General features: G+C 50.4%; 1 pseudogene; it reads right to left on the bottom strand.

Annotated features, from left to right (window-relative positions):
• Positions 1-2,293: 2,293 nt before the first annotated feature.
• On the bottom strand, positions 2,294-3,469 carry LOC146756393 (uncharacterized; annotated as a pseudogene).
• Positions 3,470-10,290: the final 6,821 nt, after the last annotated feature.

Raw genomic sequence — 10,290 nt, 5'->3', positions numbered from 1 at the left:
TGTTCTGGATCGAAGGGACAGAAGGCAGCTGCTCATGGTTATGGATAGCTGGACGTATAGAGTGCTCTGAGCATCAGGAACAGTTTCGAACCATGTAGAAAGAAGAGTTTCCTTGAACATGGTCACAATCTCATGTTGCTCTTGTGCCTATAGGAGTATGAATTCTGGAGTGGGGGGAAAGATAAGACTTTGCAGGGGAAGTAAATGTTCCCATTTGCAATAAGCACGATAGATTTTGCTTTTTTCCTTTTCCCTCTATTCGATGGAGAGGAGTTCGATTACTTTTGGATACGTTTTCTTTTGCATAACCTTTTCATGCACTGTGTTTTGAGCGATGTGACCACTAGAGAGCAGACTTAGCCTTGTAACAGGAGTTAATTAGTTCTTGGCCTCTTCATTTCCTCCTGTCCCCTTTCCCCTCCCCCTGAATACACAGGCAGAGGGGGTTTGGGTGGCTCTGAGCTTGCCTCTAACGCTGTGCAATCTTAGGCCTAATTAAAACGCCGCAGACGGCCTGAACCCCGCATTAAAATTTGATGAGGAATTGATCAGCCAAGCAAACAGGAAATTTAGCTGTGTGAGTGAAGGTAATGTTTGCTCAAATGTGTAATGAGGTCCATGGGGAATATTTATGGGGACCTCAGTGACAGTTTCAGCAGTTTCTTCTCCTTGAAGTCATCTTCCCTACTTGCCCTCTCTGTTATGAGGCTGTAGGCAGAAGGGAATCCAACACCGCGTCAGCCGGGCGGTGGAAAATGGTCTGTGTGTGGCTGCGATGGTGCCATGGAAAGGTCTGCAAGAGGAGCTGTGAAACTGCAACCTGACTTCTTTATAAACATCAGTGGCTCCATAATGTAAGGAGTTGTGTAGCACAATTCCTGGTGGAACTCCTTGCAGCGTGTTAGAAAGCAAACCTGCCCCCTAAAAGGGTCAGGTGTTGTGTTACAGCAGATGCTACCTTTATCTCCATGGACTGCAGGATAAGCTATACATGCTGTCAGCACAGGTATTTGGAGGCAAGGCGGTACGTTCACAGGGTAGGGAGCAATGCCCTCCTCAGCACATCTTATCTATTTCTAATAATCAGTAAAAGTGTAAATGCCTTCTACTTGCAGCAAACAGATAAATTTACATGCGTCTTATTTATCACTACTCTGTCAAACGTAAATCAGCATGAGAGAGTCTTAACCTAAGCTGTTACTGACGGGTAAGATCACCCTCACACCTGTATCTGCAAGTCACTGCTGTTGCCCTCAGCTCCTGGCAGAGGCTTTGCAAAGATGTAGGGCTCTGCATTCAGGGCTCACACAGGCCCCGAGCTGCAGATGTGCTCGTCCCAGCCGTAGGACTTCCTGTGGTTCCTTCTTGTACCACTCGTGGCTACTTTTGACTGGTTGCAATTAAAGTTGAAGCTGACACTGTAAGGACTTGGAGCGAAAAGCAGAAGGATGGGCAGCCAACAGTCTGTGCCCAGTGGAACAAAGTAGGAAGGAGAGATGATGGGTGTCTTGGTGTGAGCCCTGCAGATGGATGAACAGGGTGGTTGCAAGCCAGTGCTTTGCTTTCTAATGCAACCAAGCTGTTCAACCTTGTGGCTTATCTGGTCTGCACTGGGTGAAGATGAATTGTCTTGGGCCACATTGAAGAGCAGAAAGGACCCCATAATAAATGAAAAGGGAGCACTTTGCTACTGAAAGGGAAAGGGGGCCTCATAGAAACCAAAGCAAAGGGTACTTACAGATAGATTATTTTGAGGCGGCAGAGGGGGAACAAATCATCATATACAACATTATATATGGTTTATATGAGTAATACAATTTATTTAGTGTATTTTTTAAATAAAAACTGGGAAAGATATAAGATCATAAAACTGTTGGGATACCAGACCTTGTATTTCTGAAACAAATGCATCTGTCTGGTTTGGTGACAGTGGCTGCCATTCTCAGTAAGGCCATTTTTGGTTGTTGTGTGTGATGGGTGTGCACTGGGGCCAAACTGAGATTCACTGCCATGATGGCAGGGGATGGCTGCAGGATGGGGTGGGTTGTTTGTTTGCGGGTTGGGATAGGAAAGGGAAGCTGCTTACAGTGACGGTGGGAATGACTGTCACTGAATGCAGCATGAGAAGTTGGTAGAGCTGTAGGATTTCTTGTTGCCAATAAAATCCAGGAAGATTTGCTCAGTCCATAGCATGTGTAGGGTGGCAGTTGCTATATACATCTTCCAGGTGTTGCATCAACAGCAGGGATGGGATTAATGCAAGAGATGGCGATTTTTCTTTTTAGATTCTGGTGGCAAAAATCGAGGGGAGCTTTATGTCCCATTTCAGGTGCACTCTAATTTCTTGACAGTGTCCCGCTCCCCGTGCACCCTGTGTGTTGCAGGAGGGCCATCCCAGCCCTATGGTCGTGGTGATGATGTTCTGTTCTTCCAGCTCTCAGCTGCAGCTCTGAGCTCTGGGTGTTGCTGTTCCCGGCTGAGGTTGGGCCGCCCGCTCACACCTGGGGCCCGTCGTGGCGCCGCGCGTGGTCTCCGGCGGCCATCCGCCGCTCCTGGGCCACCCGCCTCAGCCATTCCCTGTCCTCTTCTTCGCGGGGTGGCTCCTCGAAGTGGCTGCGCTGGTTGGGGTCCCCGTGCCAGGAGTTGCTGCGCACCAGCGGGCGGGGGGGCCTGGAGGGGCTGTGCTGCGTGCGCCGTGCTGGGACGCTGCGGGAGCGATGGGCAGATCTTGATCTCATCTGCCGCCGCTCCCTGGTGCGCTGCAGCCTTCCCCGGGGCCGGCGGGTCGGGGGGTGACCCGAGGGGCGCCAGCTGAGGCGCAGCATGCCGGTGATTAACCCCCGGCACAGGGGGCAGTTGGGCGTGTTGGCCGTCCAGTGCTGGATGCACTCCCTGCAGAAGATGTGCCTGCAGGGCAGAGCGCGGACGGCGTCCTCCATGGGGCCCAGGCAGATGGGGCACGGCTCCTCGTGGGCCTCCGCCGGCCACGTCCACGTCTCCCTCCTCCTCCGGTTGGAAGCCGCCTCCCGGCTCATGGCTGCAGCTGCCCTGGCGCTGTGTGGCTCCAAGGATGGATTTGGGTGAAGCTGCCTCTTGCAGAGCAGTCGGCAGCCTCCGGGCCTCAGCGCCTGTCAGGCGTCCTACCTGTGGCAGACAGCTCGTGTGCCACCGGCAGGAGCTCTGAGCTCTGGGGATCCTCCAATGGGATCCTCAGTGACTCACAGTCCTCTCGCAGGACTCTGATGTCTCTCACACTGGCAAGGTCTCAGTGTCTCGTGCTCCCACAGGAGATGTTCACACCTCGAGAGTCGCCAGCAAGACTCAATGCGGGCTGGGCCCGCTGGCTATGGGTAGGCACCCGGCCCACTGTGAGGTCACGGGGCCACTGTGACCCTGCGCTGCCATCACAGACTGCACAGATAGGTGGAGGTTTGCTGTCCGGTGGTTGTGGTGTTGATATTTGTGGCATTTTCTTGCCAGAGTCCACCCAAGGGCTTTCACTGGGACATTTTCACTAACAGTGAGAATAAATGATCTATTGAATCTACCACTGTAATAAATTTGTGGATGTTGTTGCTCAGTGCTGTAGCTGTGATCGTGCTGGTATTTGGTAGCAGTGCTAGCAAAGCGAATGCTGTCCTGGGTGTTTTTCACCAGGAAGTGAAGGGGCAGTGCTTACCAAGAAGGGATCCCTGTCTTGGTTAGGAAAGCGCAGCCCAGCTTCTTGGTTTCTCTCGTCTCCTTAATCTCTCATCCCGCCCCTCCTCTGCACCCTCCAGTACTATCCCTCACATCCCAGCCTTCTCTCTTCCCTTTTTGGGTGATGTTTAACATGACTTGGATGGAGAGTTGTGAACATCAGCCTCATGTTTATAGCATGTTCTTATGGATTGTGTGATCCTACTCAGGGCTTTGCTCTTTAATATTACACTTCTGCCTCCTGCATGTCATTTGTTAGCCATCAGTCCCCCTGTCTTGTTTGTTGGTGGGATGTGGGTTGAATATTTTCTGTCCTCTCCCTTTTCTGGCCAATGTACTTTGGTAGCCTCTGTTTGTCTTAGTGTCCCTTGCCAACGTTGCTTCCCCAGGGCTTTTCTGCAGGGTTGCTTTCCAGCTGGTCACTCCCCACATTCCTTGGTGCCTCATTTAGGTCCTCTCCAAGGGAGGAACTTTGCCCTTTCCCTTGGTGCAATCTTGAGATTTCCCTCAAGCTGTTTCTGGCTGCACGGCCTTCTGCTGCATCAGCCGCTGCTCCCAGTTTGGGATCCTGCGTTGCCCTGTGAGGGTACGCTGTGTTCCATCACCCAGAGCATCCTTGGGGCTCTTCTATGGGTCTGGACCCACTTTTGTCCCCTGCAATGATCCTGCAGGGTGGCTGCAATTCTCCCACATTCAGGCAGAGCAGCAGAGGTGTAGAGTTATGAGGAGAAACAGGTGCCTCTGCTTTTCATTGTCTGCATGTTGCCCTGAGTCATTTTCCAGGTGCAGGTGAAGTTGTTTCGTGGCACAGTTACAATTGTCACCCTAATGCCTGCACTTGCTGATGGCCCTGCTAGTGTGTAAACATCTCATGCCACCATCTGAGTGTGGTCGCTCAGCTTGCAACCCTGTCTCTGAGCTTCGTTTCCCTTGGTCAGGATCCGGCCTCATGTCACAAACTCGTGTTTCACTCCCATGGCCTGATCTTGTGAATTGCTACGTATTAACAGCTTGAGGCTTTAATATTTCCAATCCCAACAGACTTTCCTGGTAACAATTCTAAGCAGAACTGCTTCTCTCTGTATTCTTGGGCTCATGTCATGGCTTAGGTTGGAAAGGACCTTAAAGCCCACTCACTTCCAGCCCTTTGCCATGGCCAGGGTTTCCGTGCAGCTGCTCAGGCATCACGAGCTCCATCCAACTTGGCCTTGGAAGCCTTTGGGGTTGGGGCACCCACACTTCTCTGGGCAGCAGTGCCAGGGCCTCACCGCCCTCTGAGTAAAGAAATTTCCCTTTGTGTGGAACCTGAACGTCCCTTGTTTTGCTTAAAACTCTTTCCACTTGTCCTGACAGAGGTAAATGTTGCTCTCCCTCCTGTTAGGCTCCTTTTAAGTGCTGGTTGATTTAGAATCCAGAACCAAGAGGTGTGAGATTTGCTTGTAAGCATATGGGCAGGTGAGCCTTACAGGCAGTAATGAGCCGCTTGGTGGGGCAGAGTCACTGCCATGATGGTAGGGGATGGCTGCAGGATGGGCTGGGCTGTGTGGCTGTGGGTTGCAATGCAAAAGGGAAGCTGTTTACAGCGATGGTGGGAATTACTGTCACTGAATTGTCTGTGTGCTGCTGCACAAAGCCATGGGCACACCAAACCTGCTCTGTCTTCAGCATGGTGCTCCACTGTGCCATTTCAGTGTGTGTATTTAATTCAAGAGCAGCTGTATTTACTTCCTGTCTGCAGCAGATTAGAAAAGTTGAGGCCTGGCAAACCAATCACACTGCAGCCTGCCTCTGGTGGGAGCTCTGGCCACCCGGCCTCGTTTGTTTGCACAGGGGAAGTGTTGTAGAAACCAAAAAGTGTGCTTGAAGTTGAATCTGATCATTTGTGTTGTAGTTGGGGGTCACATGTTGTCATCCAGCTTAATATCTGTTACCAAACGTGCTGCTTCCATCCTCGCTGATGCTTTGGCTTATGAGATGTGGCACTGAACAAAACACTGGAATTGCTGGGAGCCGCCGACTGACTTGGGTTGGAAGGGACCCTGGGATGCCTGTTGTCTGTGGTGCCCCGTAGACTCGTGCACGTTCAGTCTTATCAGGCTCCTGTGGCAGCCTCTGCTCTGGCCGTACCAAGTCCACCTCCCTGGCAGCCCCACACTGCCCTGCTTGCAGCAGCAGCCCCGACAGGGCAACAGCAGGCGGAGAGCTGGCACCCAACATGGGGGCTCTGGGCATAGGGGAGAGATGGGCACCAGGGAAGGGTTCCTACTGGAGGAGTTGAGTCTGATGGTCTGATGGTGTTGAGAATAACTAACTCCACACAGGCCATTTTACATAGAGTGCTGGCACGCAGTTTGGTGTTTTCTGTCTGAGGGTTTGGAGTCTCAGTGTTCTGGGAGTAAAGTGCTGAAAAGCTGTGGCACCTGGGTGTCTGAATCATTTTCTTTTTGACAGTCTTAGGCTGTTCTGTTCCCAACTGGCAAAATCATGGTGGTGGATCTGACTGGATGGTGTTGCATCACAAAGCAGGGGTCAGTGTAAGCAGCATTAGAGACCTGTTCAATATGTTCGTTTATCATTTGCAATTAAATATCGTTGTACCTCACAGCAGTGGCAAGTCGTCAAAGTAGGGAGGAGAGATGATGGGTGTCTTGGTGTGAGCCCTGCAGATGGGTGAATAGGGTGGTTGCAAGCCAGTGCTTTGCTTTCTAGTGCAACAGAGCTGTTCAACCTTATGGCATATCTGGCCTGCACTGTGTGAAGATGAATTGTCATGGGCCAAAATGAAGAGCCGAAAGGACCCCATAATAAATGAAAAGGGAGCACTTTGCTACTGAAAGGGAAAGGGGGCCTCATAGAAACCAAAGCAAAGGGTACTTACAGATAGATTATTTTGAGGCGGCAGAGGGGGAACAAATCATCATATACAACATTATATATGGTTTATATGAGTAATACAATTTATTTAGTTGTTTTTTTAAATAAAAACTGGGAAAGATACAAGATCATAAAACTGTTAGGATACCAGACCTTGTATTTCTGAAACAAATGCATCTGTCTGGTTTGGTGACAGTGGCTGCCATTCTCAGTAAGGCCATTTTTGGTTGTTGTGAGTGACAGGTGTGCACTGGGGCCAAACTGAGATTCAATGCCATGATGGCAGGGGATGGCTGCAAATTTCACTTCTGCTCCATCATCGTTCTTTGTGACGTTCTTTATGATTAGGCTGTGAGTAGTTTGTGTTCTCTTGATGATGCAGGTCTCGCTTTCCTGTAAGACTTTACTATTGGGTAGTATTGGGTTTAATACTGGGTGATAAGGAGATTATCAGGAGTACCCAGCCTGGGTTCACCAAGGGGAGGTCATGCTCGACCAACCTGGTGGCCTTTTATGAAGATGTCACTAGCTGGGTGGACAGGGGGAGGGCGGTAGATGTAGTCTACCTTGATTTCAGTAAGGCTTTGGATACTGTCCCCCATGACATCCTTATAACAAAGCTGAGGAAGTATGGGATAGATGAGCGTACAGTGAAGTGGGTCGAGAATGGGCTGACTGGCAGAGTGCAGAGGGTTGTCGTTGGCGGTGCGGTGTCTGGCTGGAGGCCTGTAACTAGCGGCGTCCCCCAGGGGTCTGTACTGGGTCCAGTCTTATTCAACGGCTTCATCAACGACCTTGATGGGGGATAGTGACCACCCTCAGCAAGTTTGCTGATGACACGAAGTTGGGAGGATTGGCTGACACTCCTGAAGGCTGTGCTGCCATTCAGCGGGACCTGGACAGGCTGGAGAGCTGGGCAGTAAGAAACTGAATGAGGTTTAACAAAAGCAAGTGTTGAGTCTTGCACCTAGGGAGAAATAATTGCATACACCGGTACAGGCTGGGAGAAGAGCTGCTGGAGAGGAGCTCTGCTGAGAGGGACCTGGGCGTCCTGGTGGATGACAGATTGACCATGAGCCAGCAGTGTGCCCTTGTAGCCAAAAAGGCCAATGGCATCCTGGGGTGTATTAAAAACAGCATGTCCAGCAGGTCGAGGGAGGTGATCCTCCCCCTCTACTCTGCCCTGGTGAGGCCTCATCTGGAATACTGTGTCCAATTCTGGGCTCCCCAGTACAAAAAAGACAGGGACCTCTTGGAAAGAGTCCAGCAGAGGGCCACAAAGATGGTGAAGGTCCTGGAGCATCTCCCCTATGAGGAGAGACTAAGTGAACTGGGTCTGTTTAGCCTTGAGAAAAGAAGGCTGAGAGGGGACCTGATCCAGGTTTATAAATACCTGAGGTGTGGGAGCCATAGTGGCAAGGCTGGTCTCTTTTCAGTAGTGCGTGGGGATAGGACTAGGGGTAATGGGATGAAAGTACAGCATAGAAAGTTCCACACAAATGTGTACAAGAACTTCTTTACAGTGAGGGTGACGGAGCACTGGAACAGGCTGCCCAGGGAGGTGGTGGAGTCTCCTTCTCTGGAGATATTCAAGACCCACTTGGATGCCTACCTGCGTGACATGGTGTAGGGAGCCTGCTTTGGCAGGGGGGTTGGACTTGATGATCTCTAGAGGTCCCTTCCAACCCCTACGATTGTGTGAGTCTGTGATTCTGTGAGTAATAGGCACCTGAGAGTGCAGAGTTATTCAGCTGACCAAATGGATGAATACACCAAAAGAAGAGACAGATCTTTCTCTATACATCTAGTGAAAATTCCAGAGCTTATGCCATTCCAAAGCTGTGACAAACACACATTCTGTCACTGATGGCACCTTTCTTTGTTTTGGGCTCTCATTTAAATGGCATTTCTGTGGGGTCTCCAGCACACCCTAAGCCAGCTGGCAAATGCAGCTGAGGACCTTCAGGAAAGCCATGCCCTGGTAGTGTCAGTGCTTGCTGGACAACTGTGAGCCCCACAATGGGTCTCGTTCCTGTGTGGCAACTTCTGAACACCAGTACCATGTGGTAGGTGAGAGGCCAAGCCAAGCAAAATCTAATCATGCTTCTTGAAAGGGATGCTTTCTGAAGAGTCTTTACACTAATGAGAAGACCACAAACATTCACTCAGTGAGCTTGAAATCACTGTACATTTGCAGGCCTACGGTCTTGTTTGTCTCACAGAGACATGGTGGGATGGTTCCCAACTCTTAACTGTAGCAAATGAATTAGAGACTCCTTATGACAGATAGCCAAGGAAGATGAGGAAAGGCTGCTGCCATTCATGAGAGTGCACTGAGCTCTGCCTAGGAATGGCAGAGGAGCCAGCTGAGAACTGATGGAAAGATCTCAAAGAGGAGAGTGGCATATTCTGTTCCTTCCTTCCTGATCCAGAAGAACAAGAGAAGGGGGGACAGTTATAGCTAGTATGGAATTGTTTTCTTCAGATTGTCTGCTGTGGTGCAGTGTTTTGGTTCTACAAGAAAAAAACACTCTGATGTTTATCGCTGCTGTTAAGCAGTGTTGTACAGAGCCAGTGCCATAGTCAGTGGAGAGCTCAAGGAACTGAGAGGGAACAGAGTGAGGATAGATGCCTTAAAGTGGCCAAAGGGACGTTCCATACCATCTGACAGCAAGCAGAAGGAGTAGTGAAAGAGGTGGGAGATCATTTCACTCTCCTCTGATGCTCGGGGCGAGCTGGGCATCAGTCTGGTGGTGCTGAGCATGTGCTTGTGCATCAGTTGTAATGTACTATCCAATATATCTGAATATATAGTCGTAATGATTACGCCTCTCCTTTCATCTCTCTTAGTAAATACCTTCATTTCAACTCACTAGTTTTACTTTTGCCCCCCACCCCCCTAGTTCTCCAGTTCTCATCCCCATCCCACTGGGAATGGGGCAGTGCACAAAGCACTGTGTGCTGCTGAGACACCTGTTGGGTTCAACAGCCACCATCATTTTGGTGCCCGATGTGGGGCTCCAAGGGTTGAGTTAACAGCACATCTGTCCAGAGCAAGATAACACAAGGATTTGTGGGAGCTGGAGAATTGCAGGCCATAATGATGATTGTTTCCCTATTGGCGGAGCTTGTTCCAATAGCTCCTGAGGATTTTGACTATCTGTGGGATGCCCAAACCAGCACGCTCCCATTGCTACGTGTGATTAATGTGTTTCAGGTTATGTCTGAGGTTAAAATATCATTCAGGAATATCATTGAGAGATCTGCCCCAAGGTGAGAAGGCTCTGCATGGCAGGGGGTGTGGGACGGTCTGGGCAGCTGCCTGGAGCGGTGGGAACCCCCAGGGCTTTGGAACTTCATCTCCAAGCAACTGCAGGATCCTGAGAAACTGGCAAAATATTGGGGGCAGTTCTGCTGTGGCCCTGGTAATCCTAAAGAGACACACATGACTGCAGTGTACCAGATCCAGAGAGCTGGATCTGCTGACAGTGCTGCAGCCTCTGCAACTCCTGACACAGACACTGCAGCAGCTCCAAGGTTTTGCTACACATCCTGCGGTTGCTCCAAGCTCTGGGAAAGATCCTGCTGTCACTCCATCCCTCATAATGAGCTCTGCAGTCACTCCTGCTACAGGTCCAGTAGCTGTTCCAAGTATTGCTATAAGAAAATGAAACAAATGCCTCTCAGGTGTGGTGCACTGTGCCAGGAGATACAGCC

The sequence above is a fragment of the Coturnix japonica genome, chromosome 27 (assembly GCF_054131305.1).
Source record: "Coturnix japonica strain WE chromosome 27, WE-NBRP24, whole genome shotgun sequence".
NCBI lineage: Eukaryota > Metazoa > Chordata > Aves > Galliformes > Phasianidae > Coturnix > Coturnix japonica.
The sequence above is the reverse complement of the archived record's forward strand: the minus strand, read 5'-3'. Positions and strand labels throughout refer to the sequence as shown.